General features: G+C 36.9%; 1 long non-coding RNA gene across 3 annotated transcripts in view; it reads left to right on the top strand.

Annotated features, from left to right (window-relative positions):
* Nucleotides 1-1,359: 1,359 nt before the first annotated feature.
* The window catches only part of LOC116762732, a 50,604-nt gene continuing 36,929 nt past the window's right edge, over nt 1,360-15,034 (top strand). For 2 of the 3 annotated variants that reach the window (XR_004352331.1, XR_004352332.1), the window contains exons 1-2: nt 1,360-1,502; nt 2,699-2,839. This is a non-coding gene — a long non-coding RNA (uncharacterized LOC116762732). The remainder of the gene's footprint in view (nt 1,503-2,698; nt 2,840-15,034) is intronic. The other variant, XR_004352333.1, reaches the window with a different exon arrangement.

Raw genomic sequence — 15,034 nt, 5'->3', positions numbered from 1 at the left:
TTTCTCCATTCTTACAGAAAAATGCCAAAGTTGTCATTCTTCCAAACTTACCTTAGACCTGACTTGATTGGAGCCAATATGAATGCTTCTTCAAAGCTGTGCATGAATCACCAGGAAATTGTTCATTATACAACCTTCTCTTCACAATTTAGGAATGAATCTAATTCATAAAATAAATTTTTATGGTGTAATCTCAACAAGCAAGAACTGCACCTACTTTAAAAAAACAGAAGTGATAAATTTATCATCTGTGTTAATGCTAAATAAATACCATTTGACAGTGCTATGGTGAACACATGATATAATATTTTATATAACATTATGCACTAAAACCCACCCACTCGTAATAAGACATCTTTTTTGAAAGATCGATGCATCCTTTGGTTTTATTATCACTATGTCATTAAGATAGCAAAAGAACGAAAGAATTTTGCCCTCCATAAGCTATATTAAAATAGCTTTCATTTTTTCAAGTGCTTTTCTCCCATTCATTCATGATTGTTCATTTCTTTTCCTCTGCTTAGTCATCTTCAAGGCACACAATTCCAGTCAACCATTAAATTGAACTACCATCTGACCAAGTAGTTTATATTCTCTCAATCTTATTCCTAATAAGATATAAACTGCATTTTTTTATGACTCAGCGTGATCAGGAAATCATCTCCACTGAGGGTTCACAGGGAGGCCAGGATTAAAGTTACAGGCTGAACTGTGAGGTTGGTGAGGAAAGGAATTAGAGGCAATGTCTTCTTCCTGATCTGACCTTCCCCAGATCATATACCTGGAACATTTTTGCCTTAACGGGCACTGCTCACACTGGGGCTGGCCAAGTTCCTGAACCATCCTATAGGGGAAGCAAGCATCCTAACTTCTGACTCTCCCTTTCTTCCCAGCCACCAACTCCTCTTTGCAGGATAAAATGTCCTTTGTCTCTAGCCACATTTGTCTTAAAGTCTATTTTGTCTCATCTTAGTATAGATACGCCAGCTCTCTTATGGTTGCTTCTTGCATGAAATATCTTTTTCCATCTGTGGTGTAATAAAAATATAAATATTTGGTCTTTGTCCCTGGTTCCTGGCACAGAGCTCCTAAAACACTTGGAACTTAACCATCTTTTGTATGCTAATGGAATGATTCAGGTTGGTGGAGGGAGGGGGGAGTGGTACCTAAATAGCTTCAGGATGGGGGCTGGTTGCCAGAAAACCAGCCATATGATTAGAGGGTTGGGAATTTCAGCCCTAACCCCCAAACCCTGATGAGAGGAGTGGAGCTGGAGATCCAATCACGCATGCCCATGATTTAATCAATCATGCATACATAATGAAATGGCCATAAAACCCCTAAATGACGGGGTTTGGAGAACCTCTGAGTTGGGGACTACATCCACATGCAAGGAGGGTGGTACACCCAAGAGGCTCTTGTGCTTGGGACACTTCCAGACCCCACTCTATCTACCTCTTCTTCTGGCAGTTCATTGACGTTCTTTATAATAAACTATAATAGTAAGTAGAGCACTTTCTTGAGTTTTATGAGTTGTTCTAGCAAATTATTGAAACTGGGGTGGTGAGGGTGCTGATCAGTGGAAACTGGGGTGGTGAGGGTGCTGATCAGTCAGCTGGGCAGATGTGTGAGTTGCCTGGGAACCCCACTTCGGCTGGTGTTTGAAATGGGAGCCGCTTTGGGGACTAAACCCTTTAACTTTTGGGAAAAGATGCTAACTTCAGGCAGGTAGTGTCAGAATAGGATTGAATTGTTGGACATCCTGTTGGTATGAGAGAATTGGAGAATTGGTATGAGAAATAACATGTATTTGGTGTCCAAAAAACATGCACCATCCTTTTATTTCAACCTAGTTGTTTCTTTGAATCTGAAGCATGTCTCTTTTAGACAGCAGACAGTTGGATCTTCTTTTTTTTAACCAGTTTGATAATTACTACCTTTTGATTTGATTGTTTTATTCCTTCATATTTCACATATTATTGACATACAGGCATTCCTCAAACATATCACAGGTCCAGTTCTAGACCACCACAATAAAGTGAATATCACAATAAACAGAGTCACAGGAATTTTTTGGTTTCCCAGTGCATAAAAATGTTACGTTTACACAGTACTGTAGTCTATTAAGTGTGCAATGCATTGTGTCTAAAACAGCAATGTACATAGCTTAATTTAAAGATACCTAATTGCTAAAAATTGCTAACCATCATCCAAGAGCCTTCAGCAAGTCATAATCTTTTTGCTGGTAGAGGGTCTTGCCTGGATGTTGGTGGCTGCTGACTGGTCAGGGTGGTGGTTGCTGAAGGTTGGGTGACTGTGGCAATTTCTTAAAAATAAGACAACGATGAAGTTTGCCACATCAATTGACTCACTTTCATGAATGATTTCTCTGTATCATGCAATGCTGTTTTACCCACAGTAGAACTGCTTTCAATATTGGAGTCAATCCTCTCAAAACCTGCTGCTGCTTTATCAACTAAGTTTATGTAATATTCTAAATCCTTTGCTGTCATTTCAACAATTCTCACAGCATCTGCACTAGGAATAGGTCCATTTTTTGAAAACCCCTTTCTTTGCTCATCCGTAAGAAGCAACTACTCATCTGTTCAAGTTCTATCCTAGGATTGCAGCAATTCAGTCACATCTTCAGGCTCCACTTTTAACTCTAGTTCTCTTGCTGTTTCCACCACATCTGCAGTTACTTCTTCCACTGAAGTCTTGAACACCTCGCAGTCATCCATGAAGATTGGAATCAGCATCTTCTAAACTCCTGTTAAGATTTTTTGATATTTTGGCCTCTTCCCATGAATCAAAAGTGTTCTTCATGTCATCTAGAATGGTGAGTCCTTTCCAGAATGTTTTCAATTTACTTCAGATCCACCAGAGGAATCACTATCTATGGCAGCTATAGCCTTACACAATGTATTTCTTAAGCAATAAGGCTTTGAAAGTTGAAATTACTCCTTGATTCATGGGCTGCAGTATGAATGTTGCATTAGCAGACCTGAAACCAACATGAATCTCATTGTACAGCTCCATCAGAGCTCTTAGGTAACCAGGTGTATTGTCAATAAACAGTAATATTTTGAAAGGAATCTTTTTTCTAAACGGTAGGTCTCAACGGTGGGTTTAAAATATTCAGTAAACCATGTTGTAAACAGATGTGCTGTCATCTGGGCTTTGTTGTTCCATTTAGAGAGCACAGGCAGAGTAGATTTAGCATAATTCTTACGGGTCCTAGGATTTTCAGAATGGTAAATGAGCACTGGCTTCAACTTAAAGTCACCACTTGCATTAGCTCCTAACAAGAGAGTCAGCCTGTCCTCTGAAGCTTTGAAGGCAGGCGTTGACCCCTCCTCTCCAGCTATGAAAGACCTAGATGGCATCTTCTTCCAATAGAAGGCCATTTCATCTACGTAGAAAACCTGTTGTTTAGTGTAGTCACCTTCATTAATTATCTTAGCTAGATCTTCTGGATAACTTGCTGAAGCTTCTACATCAGCACTTGTTGCTTCACTTTGCACTTTTATGTTATGGGTATGGCTTTTTCCCTAAACCTCATGAACCAACTTCTGCTAGCTTCAGTCTTTCCTTCTGTAGCTTCCTCACCTCTATCAATCGTCTTAGAACTGAAGAGAGTTAGGGCCTTGCTGTGGATTAGGATTTGGCTTAAGGGAATGTTGTGGCTCATTTGATCTTCTATCCAGACACCAAAACTTTCTTCATAAAAGCAATAAGCTTGTTTTACTTTCTTATTAACTGTGTATTCACTGGAGTAGCACCTTTAATTTCCTTCAAGAACTTCTCCCTTACATTCACAACTTGGCTAACTCATTGGTACAAGAGGAGGAGCTTTCTGCCTATCTCGGCTTTTGACATGCTCAATCACTTCTAGCCTTTGATTTAAAGTGAGAGACGCATGACTCTTCCTTCCATTTGGACAATTAGAAGCCATTGCAGGGCAATTAATTGGCTTGGTTTCAATATTTTTGTGTCTCAGGCAATAGGGATGCCCAAGGAGAGGGAGAGAGACAGGAAAATGGCCTTTAGAGGAGCAGTTAGAACACACACAACATTGATTAAGTTCATGATCTTACAAGAGTGTGGTTCATGGCGTCCAAAACAATTACAATAGTAACATCAAAAATCACAGATCACCATAGCAAATATAATAATAATTTAAAAGCTTGAAATATTGTGATAATCACCAAAATGTGACACAGAGACACAAAATAAGCAAGTGCTGTTGGAAAAATGGCACCAATAGGCTTGCTCAATGCAGGGTTGCCTCAAACCTTTGATTTGTAAAAAAAAAAAAAAGCAACATCTGTAAAGTGCAATAGAGCAAAGCACAGTAAAACAAGGTCTGCCTGTAGCTGGATTTATGTCTCATTTTGCTTTATAGTTTCTATGTGTCTCATGTCATTTTTGTTCCTCCATTTTTCCTTCACTGTGTTCTTTTTGCATTAAGTGGACATTTTCTGGCACGTGATTTAAATTCCTTTAATGATTTTTAAGGTGTTTTTTTTTTTTTTTTTTTTTTTTTTTTTCGGTATGCAGGTCTCTCACTGCTGTGGCCTCTCCCGTTGCGGAGCACAGGTTCTGGACGCGCAGGCTCAGCGGCCATGGCTCATGGGCCCAGCCACTCCGCGGCATGTGGGATCTTCCCAGACTGGGGCACAAACCCGTGTCCCCTGCATCAGCAGGTGGACTCTCAACCACTGCACCACCAGGGAATCCCTAAGGGGTTTTTTTGAGTTATTTTATTAGTGCTTGCTCAAGGGTCAGTAATATTTTAACTTATTAGAATCTACTTCAGATTTATACTAACTTAATTCCTATAATATACAGAAACTTTGCTCCAGTATAGCTCCATTCCCATTCCCTAATTTGCTGTGTTACTATTGTCAGATACATTAAACCTATGTATGTTACAAATGCAAAGAATACAGTGCTATAGTTATTATTTTATATAATCTTATGTCTAAAGATAAAAGGGAAAAAATATATTTATAGTGTCTTTATATTAACTGACTTATTTACCAGTTCTTATTCTCTTCATTTCTTTCTGTGAATTTGAGTTACCGGCTGGCTTCACTTTCTTACTCAGATATAGTTTCATTTCCTCTCCCCCCACTCCTCTGTACTGTTATTGTCAAATAAATTATACCTCTATATGTTATAGGTTCAACAGTATAATTTCATAGATATTGTTCTGTGCAATTTTTAAACCAGTTTCAAAAAGAAATATATAGGGCTTCCCTGGTGGCGCAGTGGTTGAGTGTCTGCCTGCCGACGCAGGGGACACGGGTTCGTGCCCTGGTCTGGGAAGATCCCACATGCCGCGGAGCGGCTAGGCCCGTGAGCCATGGCTGCTGAGCCTGCGCGTCTGGAGCCTGTGCTCCACAACGGGAGAGGCCACAGCAGTGAGAGACCTGTATACCGCAAAAAAAAACAAAAAAAAAAGAAATATATAATTATACTTTCTTTTGTAGCTACCCACATAATTACCTTTACCATATATGTTGTTTTTCTATGTGAAATTGAACTACTCCCTTGCTTAAAATATTTTTAGCATCAAGAACTTCCTTTAGTATTTCTTATAAGCCAAGTATGCTAGCAGTGAATTCTCTCAGTTTTTGCTTATCTGGAAATCTTTATTTTGCCTTCATTTTTGAAAGATATTTTGCTAGAAATAAGGTTCTTGGTTGACAAGTTTTTTTCCAGCACATTGAATATATTATCCCACTTTCTTCCAGATGCCACTGTTTCTGACAAAAAGTCAGCTGTTAACCTTATGGAATTCACTTCTATTTGTAGAGTCACTTTTTTCTTGCTGCTTTCAAGATTTTCTCTCTCTTTGTTTAACTATGATGCTTCTGAGTGTGGATATGTTTGTGTTTAAATTTCTTGGGGCTTATTGAACTTTTTAAAGAGTAAGTTAATGTTTTGTTTTTATCAAATTTGGAAAATTTTCAGTCACTATTTCTTTGAATATTTTTTCTGCCTCTTCTCTGTCCTCTCCTTTTGGTATTCCCATTACACATATTTTGATGCAATACATTTCTCTGAAAATCTGTTCAATTTTCATATTTTCCCCTGTTTTTCAGATGCATAGTCTCTATTGATTCAGATTCAAGTCTGTTGATTTTTTTCTTCTACCAGCCAAATACACTGTTGAATCCCTTTGGTGGATTCCTATAATAATAGTTCATCACTTCCTGCTAATTCCTTTTGTTAAACCCAGCAATTCAATTCTGCCTTCCAGAGGTGACCTAAGCCTGACCCCCAGGCACATCCCTCCTGAGAGATTTCAGGACCCTGTCTTACCAATTTTCATGGAGGTTTGGTCAACATCATTTGATTTAAGGCAAATGCCATTATTCCTGTTTTAAATAAATAAGAAAATTAAAACACAAAATTGAGCAGTAATTTGTTCAGAAAATGAAGGACTGGAGCCGAGGTCTTCAGAGTTTTAATCAAGCCAGTTACTGAGTGTGTATAAGAGTCACCCAGGGATTTTTTTAAAATCTGAGAACAGTAATATGATAGGCAACTAGTTACAGGTTCAAAAGCATTTAGGAGAGAACAGGCAAGTCCAAACATTGAAAAATAAAAAGAAGAGAAAATACCTCATTTTCCAGTGGAGAGATTGTTACTACACTGGAGTCAAGAGAAAAGACTGCAAGCTGGGACTTAGTGACCAGATCGTTCTCACCCTTGGTAAGAACTCAGTAAGAACCTTATCTTAGTAAGAACATTATCCTAAGTATGACTAACTTTCCCAACTCCAAATAACCTTAAAGAAAAGCTGACAATTAGAACATTTTAAGCCATTAGCTGAAATGAGAGTTTCAAAGCAGTAGCTTTAGATCACCTCTGGAGATGGATGGTTTCCTTTTCTTTTTTAATTTATACCCTATTTTGTTCCAAAAAGACTTAAGATTATTTCTGGAGTTTATTTTTGTACAAACATTTACCAAGTGTCTATGATGGCAGGCTCTTTTATATAAATGGATAGAGCAAGGCCCTGCCACCAACATCTCAGAAACGGAACTGAACACATAGATTCAAACCCAGTCTGTGGAATCAGGCAGCCCTAGATCTGTGCTCCAGCTCCTTTCCTTATTAAGGTAACACCTTAGACCTGCTATTTGACCTCTTCAATCCTCAGGTTCTTTGTAAAACAGGGAAAACCACATCATCTACTTCACTGGATTTGGTGGCAGTTAAATTGTATAATTCTCCAAATGTTGAAAGCATGACTATCTTTCAAACCTATACTAAATGGGAGACACAGTTATTTAACTCACTAATGAGGAAACCACAAAGCTGATTCAAAAGCATATGTGAGAGACTGATACACATAATAAATGAAAAAAGTGCTAGAATAAGATTGCTAAATTATTTTTAGACTGGTATGGCCTATAGAGTAATAAAACTTAATATTTGGGGTTATCTTTTCTATGGAAATTATTTGCATTTCTGCCACCCAAAAATTATTTGAAATGTATCAGTCTGCTACAAGTTGGCATCTAATTCCTCCTGGGCCTGAATCAATAGTAAATGGGAGGTCAAACAAAGATGTATGTCTAGAGAATTAGATAATCTTTGGGTAGTCCTGTTAGACAATATTCCAGCATGAAAAGACATGCTGTCATCATTTTGCCTTATTTCCAAATTTGGGATAATTTTTCTTAATACACCTTAAGTGTTTAGCACAGAGCTTGCTACATAATAAGTGCTGAACATATGATAGCATATTTATCATTTCATTCTTTATAATCCTAGCTCTGCTGCATACTAGCTGGGTGGTCCTAGGCATGTTTTCTCTTTGCTTTAGTTTTTTCATCTATAAAATGGGGGTAATGGTGTTTTCTACCACACAAGGCTATCAGGAGGATTAAGTAAATATTTAATATGCACAAGACACTTAGTATCTGGCACATAGTAGTCACTAAATAAGTGAAAGTGAATGCTGTCATTCTCCAGAACACTTGGTGTCACACTACAGCCAGTATTTTCACAATATAAGGAAATGAAAGGGGAGGAAATTGCTGTAATGTTGAGAGGATGGGCACAGCTGGTCAGAGAATGCCCAAAGAATACCTTTGCAGCTTGAACTTGGACTAAAGAACAAGCTATTTATAGCTGTGCTGGGAAACCAGCTCACCCTTGCCTCAAGCATTATTAAAATGGACGTGTTCCAGAGTTCTGAAAGCAAGGATAAATTTCATACTCTTGTCTACTTTTTGTCCTCATCCTCACATAGTAATAATATGCAACACACTTTCACAGGTTACTACAAACACTGCCCCATTCTTCTAGACCTCTTGTGACCATGACATCTTTCCCTGGGGATGAAAATGTTAATTACTTTTTACTAAAAGCAGCTTCCCCAACACTTTTGACTGCCTTATTTGTTGTGGAAATAGAAAGCAAATGTCATCACCAACCAAACGCTCTACACAATCCCAGCCCAAATAGCCAAGAAGCTACACTATTTTCATATTTTCTCCTCTGTGTGAGGAGCATCTAAACTGTGTGTAGATAAGACTAATTATTCTCTTTCCACAATCTTCTCCTGGAATTGGTACATTGGGGAATGCACTTTAGACCAATGACCAGCTTAAGCTGGTGTAAATAAGACACCCATCTGAGTGTTGTGGACTTCTCTGTTCCATGAGTCATTATATGAAGGATAAATAACATGATCATAAATACCCAGAACCCCCAGAGTCAGAACAGCTATTTTTTTTTCAGTGCACACAAATATTGATGAAAATAGGTTTAATGGCAGTTCCTGTGGATATGAGTTACTAGGAGGCCACCTGGAGTTGTGTTTCTCTCCTCCCAGGTCGTGGTTCCTAAGCTGAGATTCAGCTCTATGAAGCCAGAGAGTTCAGACTGTGACTGTCACTGAAGATGTACCTTTTAATAAGCCCATTTCAAGGATAAGATGGGCTATACTGTGTCACCCTATAAACAGGTGATTAGTGTTAAAAGGTTATCACAGCCTTTTCAGAAGTGATTTATCCTTCCCTATTTATTTATTCATCTATTCATTTGTTGACTGTCTCTAATGATAGAAGTAATAACTATATTACTAATTTCAGATAATCTGTATATCACAGAAAAGTACAAGGAAATAGCCAAAAATTCTGCATAATTCTACCACCCAAATATAATCCTGGCAACAGGTTTTTGTTTTGTGTACTTCTAAAGTCGTTCATGAGAGAAAGATTGATCATACCTTTGTACATTTGTTCATACATTTGTAACCTGCCTGGCTGGTGAGGGTTTGTTCCAGTTATCTAAGTCTGCATAACAAACCACCTCCAAACTTAGTAGCTTTAAAAACATCAATATTTATTTTACTCACAAATCTGCACTTTGGGCAGGGCTTGATGGGGACAGCTTGTCTGTGCTCCACTTAGCGCCAGCTGGGACAGCTCAAAGGCTGGGGTGGCATTATCTGAAGGCCACCTGGTTTGCACGCCAGGTGCCTGGGCTGGAAGACTAAGACCTGAGACTGAACAATTGGGTGTTCCCAGGCACCTCTTGTTTTCTATGTGCTCTGCCCTCATGTTGTCTCCAGCATGGTAGCTTCAGGTGAGCTGGACTTCTTACATGTCAACTTAGGGTTCCCAAAGCTTGTGTACTGCCTGGGGTTGGGGGGGACACTGTGTCACTTTTATAACTTGGCCTTGAAAGCACACATCATCACTTCCACCACATTACACTTTTTAGAATCGAGTCACTAGAACCAGCCCATATACACGGAGAGGGCAAACTGGAATCCATCTTCTCACAGGAACGTCAAAGAGTTTCTGAGCATGTTTTTAAACCCCGGGGAATTTAGCAACTAAATGAATAGTTGAATAAATAAATAGGGAAGTATGAATCACTTCTGAGAAAGGTTGTGAAAATCTTTTAACACTAATCATCTGTTTCTATTGTGTGCAGTATAGCCCATCTCATTCTTGAAATATACCTATTAAAGAAAATGCATACATTCTGTGGCAGTAAATATTTGTTGGAATGGACCTAAAAAGTCATGAGTATTTTCCTGTATCAGTGAATAATTTAACAGCATGATTTTAAGAGTTGCATTGTGGATTTATCATAATTTATTTAACCAATTTCCAGTCACTCAATGTCAGATATTTAAACCATTTACTTTGTTATATAGATAACTCTATGATTACAGTTTTCTGTTTTCTTTTGATAATTTCAGGAACATAGAATTTCTGGGTGAAAGGGATATGTATTTTTAAGGTTTAGACTATCTACTGCAAAAGTGGCCTAGATACTTTAAAAGAAACTTTAGTTTTTATGAAATTTTACAAAATTAAGCAGAAGACACAGAGATTTCCCATGTGCTCCCACAAGCACTGCCTCTCCCATTATCAACACTTGGTACATTAGTTATATTGATGTACCTACACTGACGCATCATTATCACTCAGAGTCTATAGTTTATACTAGGGCTCACCCTTGGTGTTGTACCTTCTGTACGTTTGCACAAATGTGTAATAATATATAACCATCATTATAATATCATACAGAGTATATTCAGAGTGTAATGACATGTATCCGCCATTATAGTATCAGACAGAATAGTTTCTCTGCCTTAAAACTCCTCTGTGCTCTGCCTTTTCTCCATCCCTCCCACCAACCACTGGCAACTACTGATCCTTTTGCTGTCCCCAGGGGTTTGTGTTTTCCAGAATATCATATAGATGAAATCAAACAGTATGTAGCCTTTTCAGAATGGTTTCTTTCACTTAGTAATATTTCTTAAAATTTCCTCCATGTCTTTTCCTGGCCTGATAACTCATTTCTTTTTAGCAGTAATTAATATTCCATTACCTGAATGTACCAGAGTTTATTTATTCATTTACCTAACTGAAGAACATTTTAGTTGCTTCCAAGTTTTGGCATTTATGAATAAAGATGTTTTAACATCTGTGTGCAGGTTTTTGTGTGACTATAAATTCTCACCTCCTTTGGCTGTATATCAAGGAACATGACTGCTGGATCATATGATAAGCCAATGTTTAGTTTTTTGAGAAACTGTCTTCCAAAGTGACTGTATCACTTTGCATTTCCACGAGTAATGAATAAAAGTCCCTGTTGCTTCACATCCTCACCAGCATTTGGTGTTGTCAGGGTTCTGGATTTTGACCTTTCTTACAGGTGTGTTGTCCTCTCTGCTTTTTGTTTTAATTTGCATTTCCCTAATGATACAGGATATGAAGCATCTTTTGATATGCTTATTTGCCATTTATATATCTTCTTTGGTGAGGTCTTTGGCCCGTTTTTTAATCAGGTTTTTTTTTTAATTGTTGACTTTTAAGAGTTCTTCATATATTTTGGATAAGAGTTCTTTATCAGATGTGTCTTTTTTCCCGGTCTGTGCCTTGTGTTTTCATTCTCTTGACAGTATCTTTTACAAAACAGAAGTTTTTACTTTTAATGAAATTCAGCTTACTGATTATTTCTTTCATGGACCATACCTTTGGTATTGTATCCAAAAAGTCTGTGTCAAATCCAAGGTCATCCAGATTTTCTATGCTATCTTCTAACTGTTCTATAGTTTTGCATCATACATTTAGGTCTGTGACCCATTTTGAGTTAGCTTTCATGGAGGGTGTATCATCTGTGTCTACACTCATGTGATGTCCAGTTGTTCCAGCTCCATTTGCTGAAAAGACTACTTTTTCTCCAGTGTATTGCCTTCATTCCTTTGCCAAAAACAAGTTGACTGTAATCATGTGGGTCTACTTCTGCACTTTCTATTCTGTTCCATTAATCTATCTGTCTATTCTTTTGTGAACACTACACTGTCTTGATTATATTTTAGCTTTATAGTAAGCTTTGAAGTCAGATAGTGTTAATCCTCCAACTTTGTTCTTGTCCGTCAATATTGTGTTGGCTATTCTGAGTCTTTTGCCTGTCCATATAAACTTTAGAATCAGTTTATTAATCTCCACATTATAACTTGCTGGAATTTTGATTGGGAAGGCATTGAATGTATACGTCAAGTTGGAAAGAACTTACACTTTGACAGTATTGAGTTTTCCTCTCCATGAACATGGAATTTATATCCATTTATTTAGTTTTTCTGATTTCTTTCATCAGGGTTTTGTAGTTTAACTCATATAGATCTTGTTAGATTTGTACTTAAGTATTTTACATTTTGGAGTGCTAATATACATGGTATTGTGTTTTTACATTATTGTGATTAGTCCATTGCTCGTATCTAGGAAAGCAATTGACTTTTGTATATTAAACTTGTATCCAACAAACTTGCTATAGTAACTTATTAGTTCCAGTTTTTTTTTTGTTCTTTCAGATTTCCTCCATAGTCAATCATGTCCTCTGCAAACAAACAGTTTCATTTCTTCCTTCCTAATTTGTATACCTTTTATTTCCTTTTCTTTTCTTTTTGCATTAGCTAACACTTCCAATGTGATGCTGAAAGCTTTGAGTTTCTCTCCTTTAATTATAACATGAGCTGTAGACTTTTTGTAGATTTTTAAAGCAAGTTGAGGAAGTTCTAGTTCCTAGTTTAATGAGAGTTTTTAATCATGAATAGATGTTGGATTTTGTCACATGCTCTTTTTAATTCTAATGATATTATCATGTGATTTTTCTTCTTTAGCCTGTTGCTGTGACAGATTACTAAATTAATTTTAAGTGTTGAACTAGCCTCGCATACTTGGGATAAATCTTACTTGGTTTTTGTATATAGTTCTTTGTATACATTGTTGGATTTGATTTGTTAATATTTTATTGAGAATATTTGCATCTATGTTCATGAGAGATATTAGTTTTCTTTTCTTGTAATGCTTTTGTGTGGTTTTGATAGAAGGGTAATGCTGCCCTCATAGAATGCATTAAGTAGTATGCCCTCTGCTTCTACTGAAAAAAAGTTTAGAGAATTGGTATAATTTCTTCCTTAAATGTTTGGTAGAATTTACCAGTTAATCCAGTTGAGACTGGTGCTTTCTATTTTAGAAGGTTATTAATTATTGAGTCAATTTCTTTAATATATATAAGTCTACTCAGATGGTTTATTTCTTCTTGTATGAGTTCTGGCAGACTGTGTTGTTCAAGGAATTGATTTATTTAGGTTATCAAAATTGTGGGCATAGAATTGTTCCTAGTCTTTCTTTATTATCATTTTAGTGTCCACAGTATCTGTAGTGATGTGCCATCTTTCATTTCTGATATTGACAATTTGAGTTTTCACTTTACTTTATTAGTTAGCCAAGCTAGAGGCTTATCAATCTTATTGATCTTTTCAGAGCACCAGCTTTTGGTTTCATTGCTATTTGGGGGAAAACTGTTAACTGTTAGATAATTTAAGAATAAGAAAAATAAGTTTTATAGTTTGCTTTCACTTATTCCTTCTTTGATGTTCTTTCTTTGTATAGATCTAAGTTTCTGACCTATAACGTTTTCTTTCTCTCTAAAAGAACTTTTAACGTTTCTTGCAAGACAGGTCCACTGGCAATAAATTCCCTCAATTTTTGTTTTTCTGCGAAAGTCTTTATATCTCCTTCACTTTTGAAGGATGACTTCACAGGGCACTGAATTCTAGGTTGGTTGGTGACAGATTTCTCTCAACAACTTAAATATTTCATTCTAGTCTCTTGCCTGCATGGTTTCTGAGGAGAAGTCAGATGTAATTCTTATCTTTGCTGCTCTATAGATAAAATATTTTCCCCCTCTGGCTTCTTTCAGGAGTTTTCCTTAATCTTCAATTTTCTGTAGTTTGAAAATATATACCTAGTTGTAGGTTTGGGGAGTTTGAGGGGTTTGTTAGTTTCTGCATTTACCCTGCTTGGTGTTCTCTAAGCTTCTTAGATCTGTGGTTTGGTGTCTGACATTAATTTGGGGAAATTCTCAGTCATTACTGTTTCAAATATTTCTTCTGTTCCTGTCTTTTCTCCTTCTAGTACTCCCATTCTCATATGTTAAACCTTTTGTAGCTGTTCCATGGTTCTTGGATATTCTGGTTTTATCCCCAGTCTTTGTTCTCTTTGCTTTTTGGTTTTGGGGCATTCTATTGAGACATCCTCAAACTCAGAGATTCTTCCCTCAGCTATGTCCAGTCTACTAAAAGCCCATTAAAGGCATTCTTCATTCCTGTCACAACGTTTTCTATCTCAATCATTTCTTTTTGGTTTTTGTCTTAGAATTCCCATCTTTCTTCTTACATTGCCCTTTTGTTCTTATATGCTGTCTACTTTATCCATTAGCGTTCTTAGTATATTAATCATAGTTGTTTTAAATCCCCAGTGTGATCATTCCAACATCTCTCCTTTATCTGAGTCTGGTTCTGATGCTTGTTCTGTCTCTTTAAACTGTGTTTTTTTGGCTTTTGGTATGTCTTGTAATTTTTCCTTGATAGCCTAGAATGATGTACTGGGTAAAAGCAACTGTTGTAAATAGACATTTAGCAATGTATCAATAGTAGTGAGGTATGAGGGGAGGGGAAGCATTCTATAATCCTATAATTAGGTTTCAGTGTTATGTTTGTTTGGATTATGATTCCAGCTGATATCTAATGCAAAAACTGGAGAAAATGTAATTTAAAAAATAACAGGATCCATGTCAAAAGGATGTCTGTTCTGACAGTATTTCATATCAGTTGTGCTTCTCAATATAGCATTATTTTACTCCTTTGCCTATTAACTGCTTTGCTGTGGACAATTTTTTAAATCGTGCATAACAATTTCTCTTATGTATGAGTGATTACCAAATATACAAGATTTTACACTGTGCCTCTCAATCTGCTTCCATTCTTTGGAATGAATTCCTTTCTATTGATCTATTTCTTATTTTGTTTGAAAGTATGGCCTAGTCTTGATATGCAGTGTAAATGGCTTTTGTTGGAACTGAAGATTGTGCTTTCCAGTCCAGCTTTCCTCTAGCTCTGCTTTCAATTAAAGTTCAATTTTGCTCCATTGTTGGCCACAGTATGAGATGCATTATATAAAACCTAATTTGCATATACTGAAAC

This window comes from Phocoena sinus, chromosome 11 (assembly GCF_008692025.1).
Source record: "Phocoena sinus isolate mPhoSin1 chromosome 11, mPhoSin1.pri, whole genome shotgun sequence".
Classification (NCBI taxonomy): Eukaryota; Metazoa; Chordata; class Mammalia; order Artiodactyla; family Phocoenidae; genus Phocoena; species Phocoena sinus.
This window is presented reverse-complemented; position numbering and strand designations above follow the sequence as displayed.